Source organism: Melanotaenia boesemani, chromosome 3, assembly GCF_017639745.1.
Source record: "Melanotaenia boesemani isolate fMelBoe1 chromosome 3, fMelBoe1.pri, whole genome shotgun sequence".
NCBI lineage: Eukaryota > Metazoa > Chordata > Actinopteri > Atheriniformes > Melanotaeniidae > Melanotaenia > Melanotaenia boesemani.
Genome location: NC_055684.1, coordinates 8480698 through 8496353, shown reverse-complemented (window position 1 = coordinate 8496353; position 15656 = coordinate 8480698). Strand labels below are relative to the sequence as shown.

The 15656-nt window shown below is 40.4% G+C and overlaps 2 long non-coding RNA genes across 3 annotated transcripts in view; both read left to right on the top strand.

The window, feature by feature from the left end:
• Window positions 1-15656, top strand: part of LOC121636512 — a 21923-nt gene that overhangs the window by 3077 nt on the left and 3190 nt on the right. Inside the window, exon 2 of the long non-coding RNA XR_006009740.1 lies at window positions 11961-11965. This is a non-coding gene — a long non-coding RNA (uncharacterized LOC121636512). The remainder of the gene's footprint in view (window positions 1-11960; window positions 11966-15656) is intronic.
• On the top strand, window positions 5186-11875 carry LOC121636500. Of its 2 annotated transcripts, XR_006009727.1 has the most exons (6): window positions 5186-5422; window positions 5713-5880; window positions 7438-7530; window positions 10963-11055; window positions 11139-11291; window positions 11371-11875. It is a non-coding gene; the product is annotated as an uncharacterized LOC121636500 (long non-coding RNA). The 2 variants fall into 2 exon arrangements; XR_006009726.1 differs by lacking the exon at window positions 7438-7530.

Below are 15656 nucleotides of genomic sequence, written 5' to 3'. Positions count from 1 at the left end.
ATCTACTGCCTTCGGTTCCATAGAAATCAGGCAAAAACGTCCAAAAAGCGTGCGTAGCTCCGCCCACCAATGACGTACAGCCTCGGGGGCGTGTCCATTCAACTCGCCACCCAGCAAAATGGGGAGAAGGGTCAAAGAACCATCACTCTATATCCTGCCGTTTGGCAGATAATCAGCAAGATTGAGGATCGAGCAGTGGCAATCGTGGTTATCACCCTCTTTCCTAACCCTAACCCTAACCCTAACCCTAACCCCTAACCCTAACCCCTAACCCCCTAACCTAACCCTAACCCTAACCCCTAACCCTTTGCCCTAACCCTAACCCCTAACCCTAACCCTAACCCCCCTAACCCTGACCCTTGCTGTTCTAACCCCCTAACCCTCTCGGGGATCTAATCCCTAACCCTAAACACCCCCCCCACATTCATTTTGGCCCAAACACATAGCATTGCATATGTGGATAGGGCCACTTCGAAAAGAAAAATAAGGGGAGGGGCCAGTCTATATAAGGGACAGCACAGAGAACAGAGCTCATTTCAGCTGTGACCTCTGAGGAGACAACATCTCTCTCTGTGGTTCCAGCAGCCAGCCAGCAATTTCTTTTCAGCATTTTTTCTTTTTAGATGTGCTTCACACGCCTGAAGAAGACCTTTTAGGGTCGAAACGTTGCAACAGTGGGCACATCTTACTGAATTTAGTTTATTTCCTTTAAAAACAACTTATAAAAACAGTAAAAAAAAAGAATAAAAAAGAGAAAAACACAAAAAAAAGTCTAAAAACATTTAAAAGACGTTAAAAATTTAAACAAAGAATAAAAACACTTTCTAATTATAGAAAGCACTTTTGGTTTTATTTTTTTCTGTTTTGTGTATTGTTTCCCATTAGGAAACCCTCTTTAAGTTGGTTTTTTTTGAAACAGAAAAAGACCCCTTAATAAATAATTTCTTTATTTGGTTTCCCTTCTGGAAGCCTTACCTAAGTTCATTAAAACACATTTTCAGTTTCCCAGTTTGGAAACCTCTTTCATTTCTCCTTTATTCACATTTCATTCACATTATTTATTTTCAATTCATTTCACACACTTTAAAAACAAAAAACATTAAAAATGGATGACGGATGGACGGTTGTATATCATGGCAGGAAACGCCAGCGCAACCGCCAACCTGATTGGGACCGCGGATACGGGGAGTCCCTGGGGTGGATGGACCGTGCACCTCCCTTCTCCTTTAGGAGGAGGAATCAGTTCCCTCGCCCTAACCCCCTAACCCTATCCCCTAGCCCTGACCCTTCAGCTGCTTGACCCTAAACATTTTCTCTCTCCCTAACCCTTTCTCGCTGAGAGAGCCCACAGATCCAGACTGATCCATTGGAGACTCGTCTAACTTGTTTTTTTCGTGCCTATTTGCCTGAAGAAGACCCAACTGGGTCGAAACGTCGCGGAAGGCACGTTTTTTCCTGCTTTTTCATCTTTTTTACGGATTTTCTTTGACGTTTATTTGAATTTATTTCTCGTTTTTTTTAGGATTTTCTTTTATCTTAACCTTATTATTTGGTATTATATTTAAAAAAAAACATAAAACTAGCTCATCCAGAGCAGCATGACGTCCACCATTCCGTGGACTGAAGTTCGACGCGGCCGGGATGCCGGCCGTCGTCAACAGACAGCACCGCGTCCGGGACGGGGGGCTGTCCGCGGGATGGACCGTGCCCCGCCGGTCTCCTCATGGGGACAGGCGCCACCCGTACGCCCTCGACACCTACATTATAATTCATAGCGACTCTAAAATAATAAACAACAATTTTGGGGACATCACACATTCATTTATTCCAACACAAAGATTAAAAACAGATTAAAAAGCCACAAAACACCTTAAAAATGACATCGAAGGGTGCTTTCAAAGGGTCACATTTGAAAAACTACTTTAAAAACCTTTTAAAACATCTTCTACAAATTCATTTATTGGAACAAATTGGGATTAAAATGACAATTATTTATTAAAAACACAATTGGGGCATCCACTGAAACGATCCACGAACTGCAGGTGGGCGGGGCTATCATATAAAAGCAGCAGCCCTGCTGCATTGCTCCTCATTCTTGCCCAGACTTTCGGACAAGCAACATCTCCTCCAACATATCTTAAGTCACTACAAGCATTTTGTTTTTGTTTATACTCAGTGTGCCTAGGCCTGAAGAAGATCCAGTCAGGATCGAAACGTTGCTGACGGGCACACACATTTCTTTATTTCAAAACCTATATAGGGCATTTTCTTTCTTTTTTTCTTCTTTTGTTTCTTTTGTTTCTTTGATTTTTATTTCTTCTATATAACTATATTTTGGATTTATACCTCAAACTATTCCTTAATACGTGATTAATTATATAACAAAGGCGAAAATATAGACAACATATTAAAACATAGACCTAAAAAAACAAAGACAAACACATATATAAAAAGGCACTGCTAAATGGCAGCTGCCCAGGACGGATGGACTGTGGTCCACTATGGCAGGCGCCGGGGGTGGGGAGGGGGGGCCCGGGGCCAGGGGCCTCCTGGTGGGATGGCCCGTGCCTTTCCTGGCCCTTCGTGGGGTCAGGTTCATTTCAAACTAACCCTAACCCTAACTCTGTTCCCTCCCTTCCTTCCACTTAGGATCCTTTTCACACAATTCTCTTCTGCTCATGTCACTGAAGGAATCTGAGGCCAAGCTGCACAAGGTTTTCTTTCCTTTCTGTCTGGAGGACAAAAATAAATCCTGTCAGTCTTTTTTTCTGCTGTAAAAATCTTTGTGTGAAGAAAAGGAAAAGAAATGAACATTGGGAGAATTGCTCCCAGCAGATTTCACCGCTAAAGATGTGGAACATGCAAACATGGGAAAGACAAATTCTCCCCTTTCTGCTCATATCAGATGTCTGCTCATCACATGATTTCAGTTTGAAGTTTGTTTCCATTTAAAATGAGTTTCCAGCAACAAGCTGCTGTTTCAGGGGTGAACTAGAAGTGTTTTCATTTGTTCTCTGAAGGTCTTTGTCTTCAGAATAACGAAGCCTAGACTGGCCCAACCTGCAGCAGCTACATCTCCACATCTGGAGGAAAAGATGGACTTTTCTTCTCATTCTGGCTTTTATCTCAATAGATGAAAGTCAGGAAGCAGATACCAGGATAAAGCAGCTTATCTAGTAAAAAGCAGCTTCATGTGGAGAAACCAGCATCAGAAGGAATATTTGGAATCAAGCCGCTCTCGTACAACTAAACAGCATAGAAATCTCTGTGGAAAAAGTCTTTGTTCCATGAAATTCTTGCTGCAGAGAACAGTCTCTTTCTGTGCTGCACTAATGTGAAGGTTCCCAGTTTCCACTGCAGCCAGTAGAAGCTAAATAAAGCCTAGAAGCTAATAATGGATGAAGTGGTAGAAACACAGGAGCCTTCCTGTTTCCATCTGATGTTTTCATCTTAAATCAGCTGCTGCAGCTGTAAAATGTCTACAAATATACATCTGCTGTATCAGCTCTGATGTCTGATGATGCTGCAAACACTTCACTTCTCTGCTCGTCACTAAATAGATAATAGATAAAAATAGAGACTCCATATCCAGCACAGAAGAAGTAAAGCTTCTTCTTTACAACAACACTGTTAAAGTTTAGATTCTTTTAAAAATGATCCTCACTGCTCATTTAATACATGGCAGCCTTCATTTCATGTTTCTATTAATTATTAATCACCTTTAAGAATTTGGTGAAGGTGTTTCTAGAAAGAAAGGTCATGTGATTAGTTAGAAAAACAAGTTCAGATATAAAACTTGTTTAAATCAGGGATTTGTTCTTGATATTTTTACTTTTTTTCTATTTTTCCTCTTTAATGAACCATAGAACTATTGTATGTAAATGTTTGTATATTCTGCAAAACATCCTGTAATACATGGAAACGCTCACTATTCCATTTTTACACATGGAAACATGACTCAGCAATATTTTACCAGGTAAATAAGACGTTTAGAAAGAAGTTTCCACTGCTAGGTCTGCCAGAAATCTGCTTTTTATTCCTGCACATGGATTCTATTGTTGGTATCAGGACGTCTTTACTAAATGAAAAGTCCAGGAAGCCGTTCTTTCCCAGTACCACTGATATTTCCATGTTAGCTTTGTGTGGATAAACCCTGATGTGCTCGGCTGAATTGAGCTTTTCCATCATCTTGTTCCCACCGTCTGTTCCTGGAACTCAGAGCTCTCAGGATGTGGTCGTCACATCTTAGCAGCGAGTTTCTTCCTTTGAATGTATGAAGACTGAAGAGACTCATGAAGGTTTGAGACCTTCCACTGTGAAGATTATAGCTGCAGCATGCTGAATGACAGCAGGTGGAGGGCCTTTTATTTGGAGCTAGAAACAACACTTTTGGTTTCCCATAGAAGAAAAACACCAACACACAGTCCTGTTAGCTCAGATGTGTGAATGGAGGAAGAGGAGTCTTCATTGATGGTGATTTGTCTCCCTCTGCTGGTGGAAATGTGAACAGCAGGATGTCAGTTTAATGAACTGATGAAGTAAAGAATGATTAAAATAGAAATAATGGAGCTCTTCTTTCAGATTTTTACTGTTAGTGTTTTTCTTTCCAGTGAAAAGCTTTGCTGGTGTCTTCTTATTGAAAGCAGCTGCTACATAAACTTTATGTTCTGATCCTACGTTGAAATATTTCATCCTTGTTGTGACTGAATCAGCTCCTCTTTCATTTTATAAAAGTAAACCTCCAGCTGTTTGAGTCCAGCAGTTTGGCTGCAGGACTCATTTCCAGTTTTATTGTGTCCTGCAGCAGCAGATGGACTTCCACCCATACTGGTCATTTCCTTGTAGAAACGTGTTGTTGAAACAAACTCTTTAAAAAAATTAACTCATTTTAATGAACTCATTTAAGGACAAAGATGACAAACAATTAAAACTAAAGTTTAAGAACTGTTTCTGAATTCCAGCCAAGAGACTAGAACCAGGACTAAAGGCTTTCAGAGCTTCAGATTCAGGTCCAGGATCAGGTTTCTGTCTCTTCGTGTGGAAACCTCCAGCAGTTCAGCTCCGACTGTCATGTGTCGGATTTTTAACTGGGTCAGTAAACGCATCTCTGGGTTTACTTTCACTTCCTCTCAGGTCCTCGAGGCGCAGCTGAATTTCTCCGTGAATCCTCCATCTGAAGGTAAAACTGAAGCCGTTTTTATTTGGTTTGATTAGTCAGACTGTGGGTCCAGAACAATCCAGAACCAGGACGGAGGAGAAGTGGTCCAACAGAACCACAGAGGAGGACATGAGGGAACAAAGACCAGAACTATCTGAGACCAGGAAGCTGTGAACAGGAGACTCAAAGCAGAAGTAAAAATATATAAAACTTATTACAGAACTTATTAAGAGCAGCAAAGTTACCGGAAATGAGCAAATAAACGTGTGAAACATGGAAAGAAAGACACGTCAACATATTTCTTTAATGTTTGATTATACGTGTTTATTTTAAAGTGGACATATTATGCTTTTAAATCCTTCCTTTTTACATGTAAATCATTAATTTATGGTCTATACAAAGTAGAACCGCAGTGCTTTGGTCTGAATTCCTGGTTATTCCAGCTCCACACACCCCTTGTTAACCCTGTCCTGAGGCCCGTCTTTAGAGGGCCTTGTTTTGGTCTCATGAGGACAAGGCCTGAATGTGACATTTCATCTCCGCCTCCCTCACAGAGACTTCAGGGTAGAACCTAAAACCTGCAGAACAGTAGCCACAAGGACCGGAGCTGGAGATCCCTGTTCTAAACAAACCGCTGCTGGACTCTACTACGGAACAGACAGCAGTGATCACTGAGGGTGAAACTACATCAACATATTATTGCTGCACATACACGTTTGTTGGTGAATATATTATTACGTTACTGTTGATTTAAATGATGATCAAGTCATGTTTGATAATAGATTAAATAAGTGTAACCAGCACAATAATTTCATACATTTTTGGAGGGAAATATTCATGTCAACCAACAAGCTAGGATTTGGCCTCCAGAGAAAAATGGACTTTTTAAAGATGGTTAGAACTTGTATATAAACAAAAAGGACTGTAACCCAGGTCCACAACAAATGACAGGGTATAAAGTATTCCAGCACCGAGCCGGATCTCTGGTTTTTCACTATGATTTAGGGGAGGAAAAAGAAACAAAAAACTGTTAACTGTGGTTTAGTGGTTGAGACTCTGAATTATAGAAAATGAACAATGTTAAAGTCGGAGTTTACACGTATTCATCTTCAGAAATAAGCAGAACTTGCTGCTGCATGTTTTCACTGTTCAGCAAATAGTGACAGTATTGCCACACTTCGTTTTCTGCGCCGAGTTAACCTGCAGCGTGAACGTTTTCTCTGAGTGGTCTTGAACGCAGCATCCAAGCCGGCCATTCATCTGTAAAACATGTCTCACCTGAACAAACTGGAGCCGTTTTATTCAACATTTTTTGTTTTATTGACAATTACAGGCCCATGAACAGCTATTGATATGTTAAAAGGATTATTCTGAGACCAAATTCCACCTTAAAAGAATAAGAGGTGGTGTAAGGTACTAGTTGGCCAGTAATGTGCACAGTTTAACTCTTGATTGTTATCAGACCACTTTAATGTAGATTCTGCATTTTATTAACAAGAAATGTCCTTTAATAAATAAAATAAGTCATGAACATCAGTGGAAATTAAACTTTGTAAATCAACACACACATTATATCCTTACTGGACTTTACACACTTTCAGTAAACAAGCACGAGACAAACGTATGAAACCTAAACAGTGAAGCAGCAACAAGCCTGGATATCGTTTCTGATTACAGCACGTCTTCATCTGCTGTGTTAATAAATACGTTAAAGCAGAATCCTACTTTCTTTGTTCATGTAGACATGTTGTCACTTGTAGTTTAGTGTAGTAAATTGTATTTGTTTGTTTTGTATTTTCTAAACTAATTTGATATTGATTTGAACAAAAACAATGGAAATGTTGTAATTTAAATTAATATGTTACCTAAAGTTCACTGTCGCTCTGTAACTGTTTCTTTTTGTTTAAATGGCCATTTACTAAATTAAATTATTGTTAAATGAATAATTTAAATTAATTAGCCTGACTGAGTTACACATGTCCTGTTAACGTTATTACCTTTACTTTCTAAAATTCACATTAAACTGTAGGTCATCTTATGCTCTGCCAAGCACAGGGGCATAAAGTTGTTTGCCTGTAGTGTGTATGCATCCGATCCACTACACCTCCTCTCCCCGGAAAAAAGTTCAAGCTCAGGATTTTTTTTACTTTAAGCCCTGCAAATGATATCTTAATCTACTTCACCAGATGATATTCTACACCATTATCTTTGACATTCAGTCCATTTTAATTGTGAAATTTATGGTGACATGAAAATACCTTCTGTCTTCCCTTCAAAAGAGAGGAAGCACCTGCATCCATGGCTGCCACTGTTTGAGTTTGGGGATGATGCTGGCCTCCCATCTTCTCAGAAAGAAGTCAGTCTTTCCACCAGTAAGCTTGTGTCCAGCTTTCATAGAGAAGAAAACACACCATACACACACACACAAAAAAAAACACTTTTAAAATAAAGTCAAGCCAATTTTATAAATAACTTACCAAGACACACGTCTTCACAAGCAGCTTCCTGGACTGAGCGACAGGATTTCTCATAGTCTTGAGAATTTGTGGGGCTTTCCTCATCACACGTGATCGTTAGGGTTGACCAAGCAGCAACCTCGGCGGTAAAATGTGAAGCAGCACAACCTCATGGGTCTTTTCAAAGTTTGAAATGTTTCGTTTCGCTGAGCTTCGTGAAGATACAACTTTAAGTTTATTTAAATGTTTTTTTTTCTACTTAACCTTCATGCTTAAATAAAGAAACCTCATTATTCTCCACAATAACATGAATAAACAACGTCTGTGTAATGACATTAAATTAAAAAGTTTGGAGCACCGGTGCAACTAGTGCTAAAAGTAAATGTGGAGACAATTAATTTAAACCTGGTTTCCAGCTCTCTCTGTAAACCTGGTCTGTACCACTACCTCCCCGTCTTCTAAGAGGCCCTCCTTCTTTACATAGAGGTGTGATCCCAGTCTTTCCTTTTATGGAACTGGTTTTGGTTCAAACCTCGGGTTCTCTGTGTTGGCCCTGCAATGGACTGGTGGCCTGTCCAGGATGTACCTGCCTTTCCGCTGACAACATGCTGGGAAAGGCTCCAGCTTCCCTGCAACCCGTGATGGGCTGAACGGTTCAGAGAGAATAAAAAGGCTTTTTATGCACAACGCAGAAGACGAACAGTTTCATCATATGTCACCGCCTTCATATTTTCATGGGTAATAAGTCAGTTCATCCACAAGTGAGCAGTACCGAATTTGGAGTTCACGTCCCAGTTTTGACCCCGGTTGGTGGCGGTAATAAAGTTAGCGTCGCTATAAAGTTGTTTCCAACCGCCCAACACGCCCTAAACACTCGCATATAGTCTTTCTTCAGAAGCTTGCATAATTTCTACAATTATCCTTGTCTTCTTTCTTTTTCTACTTCTTTGTTCCCTTCCTGTTCTTCTTCTTCTGTGGTTTGTTTTTCCCTGGTCACATGTCAGCTATTCTGCTCAGCTCTGCCCCGTGATTTCCGGCGGTGTTCCTCCATCTTCTGCGTCAAGCGACGGATAGCTAAGCTTCATGAAAAAAGACCGAATTACCCACGTAACCACACAGAAGACGGATAAAACTGTCCATCAGTCTATGTATCCATCTTCTGCGTCCATCATAAATGGGCCTTTAGAAAGGAATCGGTTCTTCTCGTTCACTACAAAGAATCGGTTCTCAGAGCCGGATCGTTCATGAACAACACATCACCAACATCAGAGAAAATACATTTTGGAGGATTTAGAGAAGATATTCAGGGTTTGAGTAACACAGGAGCCTTTGGAGAAACCTCATCTGGAACGTGCACCGTGAGTTGTCAAGTCACGTGCACACACTATACATGCACGAGGTTCGGTCAGAAAATGTTTTTCCAGAAACATCCTGCTATTGTCTGCAGCTACACAAGCAGAATCATATCAGGTAGGGATGGAAGGTTGTTCTAACAACCACCTAAACAAAAGAAGTAACTCACAGCAAACAAACAAACAAACAAAGCTGCTGTCCATCACACTGAGAGATCAGAAACAAACACACAACACCGACCAATGAACGCTTTTTATTTAAGTTACATCAGGAACCTTTATGGAAAATTTACTGTTATTTTAACATTGAGGACTTATTTTAAGGACTCAACATCAGAATTTATTTAGTTTAATAAAAACCAAATAAAAACAAATCAGTCAAATAAAGTAAGATTAATAACAATTATAATAATTAATGAATAAAGATAAATGATAGATAATATAGAAATAAAACATAAATAAACACAAATAAGTGATCAGATAAAAAGAAATAAAATAAGGACAGAAGAGGTTTGATGCAACAGACAACAAGGGGTTAAAGCCCCTCAGTGTCCCAGGTGAGGTTTTCAGAGGTCTTCTGCTTTCCAGGGGAGCCAAGCTCCCCGTAGCTCCCCGTAGTTCCCCGTAGCTCCCCGTAGTTCCCCGTAGCGCCCCGTAGCTCCCCGTAGTTCCCCGTAGCTCCCCGTAGTTCCCCATAGCTCCCCGTAGTTCCCCGTAGCTCCCCGTAGCGCCCCGTAGCGCCCCGTAGCTCCCCGTAGTTCCCCGTAGCTCCCCGTAGCGCCCTGTAGCTCCCCGTAGCTCCCGTAGTTCCCCGTAGCTCCCCATAGCTCCCCGTAGCGCCCCGTAGCTCCCCGTAGTTCCCCGTAGCTCCCCGTAGCGCCCCGTAGCTCCCCGTAGCTCCCGTAGCTCCCCGTAGCGCCCCGTAGCTCCCCGTAGCTCCCCGTAGCGCCCCGTAGCTCCCCGTAGCGCCCCGTAGCTCCCCGTAGCTCCCGTAGCTCCCGTAGTTCCCCGTAGCTCCCCATAGCTCCCCGTAGCTCCCGTAGTTCCCCGTAGCTCCCCATAGCTCCCCGTGGCGCCCCGTAGCTCCCCGTAGTTCCCCGTAGCGCCCCTTAGCTCCCCGTAGCGCCCCGTAGCTCCCCGTAGCTCCCCGTAGTTCCCCGTAGCTCCCCGTAGCGCCCCGTAGCTCCCCGTAATTTCAACCATGGAAATATTTGACTTTTTCCTGCTGAACTTGGTCACACCTGCAGTTTGATGCTGGAACTGCTGATTGAACCACATTCATCTGTGTTTGACACTAAACCCTCATTTTATTTCCGTCTTTGTTCCAGTTTCCAGGAGATTACAAGTAAAGCTTCTCTGTAGAACTGGTCTCCGCTCTGATCTGAACACTTTCACCTTCTTTGAGTCAAACTGCTGCAGGAAGATTTTCAGTGAAACAGCTGAAATGAAAATTGATCCTAAATGTGGAAAAAAGCTTCAGTGTGAGCAGCTGTGATGGAGCAGATAATCCACCTGTAGAGGTGAAGATGATGAAGATGAGGAGTGGCTGACAGGAAGCAGGTTAACGGATCAGAACCTACAGTGTGTGATTCTGCAGCTCCTTCAGTCAGACTGTCCATCCAAACTGGAATCACTTCATTTTTCCTTCTTTAACTTCATCCTTTAGTTTCTGTTTCTGACAGAAAATGTCAAACTTTTTTTCCTGCTTCCTGTTTTAAATCTTCATCTGATTTAGTTTCACTTTCTGTTCATGGTAACAAAAGGAGGAGAAATGTTTCCTCTTTTGAGGCTGGTCTGCAGCTCCATCCCTCCATCTGGTGTCCTGATAGAAGTCCAGCAGCTGAAGGCAGCTTCCTCTTCCTCACTGCTGTCTGACTGCATCCATCTGACTCTGATATGAAGCAGAAACTCAGAGCCAATCAGAGGAGGAGCAGCAGATGATGGAAAGGAGGATTTCAGTAGATGTTCAGATGAATGATGTGTGTTTCCTCTGCAGGTGAAGGTAGAAAGTGTGTGTGAGCTGATGTGAATCCAGCATCATGGATCAGGACAGAGAGGAGGGAGTCCCTCCCTCTAAAACCACTCAGAGGTGAGATGTCCATCTCTAACTGTCCATGACTCTTCTCCATGTCAGAGATCACAACTCACATCACCAAACATCTGGATTCACAGGAACCAGCCTGGACCCGGACCTAAACGTAGGCGTAGACATAGATCTGGACCTGGACCTGGACCTGGACCTGAGCCCAGCTGTGTCTCCATGAAGAGTGACGGGTCGATGGGATGTTATATTGAGTTCCATCAAAGTGGTGGATCTAACAGACAGTAAGTAGTTGTCAGTATTAAAATGTAAAACTCTCAGAATCAGGTTTTATTTGTGTTGTGAATCTTTTTGCTTCTACAGTTTCTGAGAATCAGGACTTTCAGATGGGCTCAGATGTTAAGACGAGTTGGATCAGATGGTTCAGCCAGTAAACAGCTGCAGTTTAATCCTGAACCCAGTCAGACCAGTCTTTACTTGAGGTGGTTGCTCCGACCCAGCGCTGTACACTGTCATACAGTTTACTGACCAACTAAATACACAAAGACTTTTCTGATCTTCTGGCTGAAATTGTGCAACAGTATGACCATGTAATTTTTGGGGGGGGATTCTATTATTCAGAAGTGTTGTCATTAAAGGCTGTTGATGAACACATGAACATGGACACACATTAGAGCTCGTCTTCTCATATGGTTTATCTGTGTCTAACTTGGAGATCTGTGATGATGCAATTTCTGATCATATGCCAGTTGTGTTTGAAGTTGCTGTCTCCTGTGATGATTTTAAATCCAGCGCTCCTTGTTACGACCCAGGAACAAAAAAAAAAAAAAGAGAGAAATGTGGACAGATGTAAAGCCGGGAGTTAACAGATTTTATTGCGTGAAGTGGAAATGAGGAACCATACAAAAAACGTGTTGGTGTTAGGCGAGCCAGAGGGAAAAGCCGGACACAAGTGCAGGTAAAAACTGAGAATAAGCAAAAAGGTAAACAAAACCTGGCCAACTAATCTGTTAACAAAAGGTGAGGCAGCTCCAACATCTAAAATTTAACCAAAATTACTACAAACCTAAACTAGCCCAACACATTCTACTTTTACCAATAAACTAACAAAATATAACTAAAGGAGAAGCAAAATAGGCTTTAAGTCTTACCAACAAACAGAAGACAAGACTTTCAGTCAGCAAACCAAAATCTAAACTCAAAGCCAAACAGTAGTGATGGCGAGATAGAAACGGTGTTCCAGTCCGTACGGAAACTGACGTGGATCATTTGATGCAAAACAATGTTCTGTGATCTGAACCAAAGCGTGGATTTCACGTGACTGTTCCATGCCGCGTCATAGATATATACATGTAGATGCTGTCTCTGACGCTGCTGTCCATTGCAGCGATGCGTAAACGCGGCCGCCATCTTGGGCCGTGTCTACTTCCTGCATTAGTCAGAGGCAGAGGTCTATCAATGATTAAAATCACCATAACTCGCTGAATTTTCATATGATTTTTAATCTGCTTGGTTTATTAGAAATGTCACACATATTTATAATAAACCAGATTATTTTTTTTTTATTATTTTCATTATTTTATATCATACACACCCACATGCATACTGAATTTTTTCAACAATACTCAGAGAAAATAATGGTGATGCCAAATGTTGTTATATTTATAGTATGAATAATATAAAATATAAATAAATAAAAAATAAAGGAATGCATTAAAAAACAATAAAAAAAAAGAAAAACAAACACTCATTCAAAAAAAGGATTGCCTTAATTAAAAATTTACCAGAATACCCCCAAAACAAAATACCTTAGTTAAAGTTACATTTGTTCTTGTTATTTTAATACAAAATAAAGAGCCTAAATTTACTTCTGATGGGAAGCCCAACAAGTAATGAACCTGATAAAGACACCAAAGAACACATCATCAGTATAAAACACATTTTTAATACATCAAAAAAGATAAACCAGAGAAATTTGTACAAGAACTGAAAGGAACCATGTCTAATAGTGTATTTTATTATCATTAAGAGGGGCCTGTGTTGTGTTAGAGAAATATCAGGATTACATGAGAAATTGTCATGACACTAACTTTGCAAAGATGGTCAGTATTATTAAAAATGGATATTATGGCTCCTTCCTTTAAACCAGTGGACTATCCAGTCCTGTTAAAGTCCTCTGGGTTAAAATGAGGCTGCAGACGGCTGAACGGTCCTTTGGTACAAAGTCTCTCCTCCTGAGTGCTGCTACCCATGCTGCCTCCTACATTTATCTGCTGGAAACATACAAAACATCCATCTGAACGTCGCTCAGTTCTCAGTTCTTCTGTAGCTACAGGTCAAAGTTAAAGTTCATGTTAGCGCCATGAAACCGATTTAATAGATAATGTTTAAATGACCTACTTAACACAATTATATGAAGTGGCCTCTTAAACCATCTTCCTGTAATCATCGTCTTACTAACAAAAACACTTTTTTATGTTCTTGTCCTGACACAAGCCGGTTTCATGTATGTTAGTGTAAGAAATACATCAAATTCAACAAGTTTATAACAGGTAAAAAATATAGAACCACTTCTTACTAGTGAAATGTTATCCCTTGTTTCTTAGTTTCGGTGTTTCTTTCACAGGAACATCCGTTGCAGCACAAAAATCTGGCATTTTGGTTTCACACACAGTCTGACACAGTCTGACCGGGTCTAAAACCCCGGCCCAAGATGGCGGCCGTGTTGGCGTGAGTGACAAGCCTGAACACAGCATTAAAGGTTAAATTACCCCACCAATCGTTCTGAAACTTCACGGTTGTTTCACCTGCTCTACACTTGAAATTCAGTGAAACACAACTGAATGTGGAACAATGACAATGTTTACTACACGTTCACAAAATAAAATGATCTACTTCATTAATTAATGATTCCTCCTGCCTTTGCTGAATTGGCAGATGCCCTGATGTGCATTCAACATTTTAAAACTCTCCTAACGGCCGTTTATTTACAAATTCTTTCCTCATTTATCTGAGTGTATTGTACCGAGCGTTTAAGAGAAAGTTTGAGTTGTCTGGAAAAGGAAGGAAGTGGGAAGCATCTCAGGTCAGCTGTCTGGGATCATGTTGAGGAGGACATTAACAAGATGTTGATGCAAAATTTTAGTCTGTTTCAGTTTGATAGCCTATTGTTTGCATTTATTTTATATGATTTATCAGCTGAGGTTTGCTGGTGACACAGCTGTAACATCTGCTGGTCGTAATACAGCCAGATGGATCAGGTTCAGAGATCTAACCAGTGTCAAGATTAAGCTATGGAGGAGGTAAAGTAACACAATGAATTACTTTAATATATCATGAAATAATTCCTTAAAGGTGTCATTAATTAATTAAAATTATAATTAAATACATTATGTTTTGTTAAATGTATCATTAATTAATTAAAAGTGCCACAATAAATTAATTAAATATCTCATTAAATAAGTAAATGTTTCATTAATAATTTAATAAAATTATAATTAAATACATTAATGTTGTATTAAATGTATCACTAATTCATTAAAATACCGATAAATGTATGTAAAAACATATATAATTATTCACTATTTAATTATTCATGGTCCTGTGCTGCAGAGCATGATGAATTTATTTTATGTCAACCTAGTCCGTCAAAGTCAGTGGGCGTGTCCTGACGCCTGATTGGTTTAATAATGGATTGATGCAGAGCTGGTGAACACATTGCAGCACACTGTGGCGTTATTACTCCATGTTGGTTTACATACTCTGTTAAACAAACCCATAGAACAAAATTATATTAACGACCACAAAATATCAGGCAGTGTGCGACGGGAAGGAGCTGCTGAGAGGAGCAGCAGATTTATGGAAGCTCTAAACAGAACTTCTACTTGGTTCTCCAGAACTGCAGTCAGGTCAAACTTTAAACGTCCGGTTGCTGTGTGTGTTCTGCTTGTTGTGTCCTGGTACCAGACAAGAGGTTGAGTACTTCTTTTAAACTTGCAGTCACTCTGTGGTTAATATTTTGGTCAAAAAGTGACGAAATAAGTTCAACAACTTCAATAAATTCCTCTACTTTCCTCACTACATGCTCTGGTTTAGCAGGTCCTGCTTCCACATCATCTGCTAGCTCTAAAATGTCTCATTATCTCCCTGAAAAGCTCACAAAAATCATCCCTCATCTCTCTCCAGCCTCTCAGCTACGGACCGAAGCAATGGATCATGCTGGACTAGCATTAGCTCCGCCCACTGAGTTTGACGGACTAGTCTGACAGATAAAATAAATTCATGATGCTCTGCAGCACAGGACCATGAATAATTAAATAAAATGTAAAATAATTATATATGTTTTTACAAACATTCATTTGTATGTTAACGATTTAATAATACATTCAATAAAACAATAATGTATTTAATGATCATTTTAATTATTTAACGACACATTTAAGTAATTAATGATGTATTTAATTATTTTATTGTGGTACTTTTACTCCTCCATACTATAGGGCCCCTGTGGGAAAAAAAACTGTAAAACCATGAACAGATATGAACACAACAGCAGCTAGTTTGTGTGTGTGTGTGTGTGTGTGTGTGTGTGTGTGTGGGTGTGTGTGTGTGTGTGTGTGTGTGTGTGTGTGTGTGGGCATCCGTTTTGA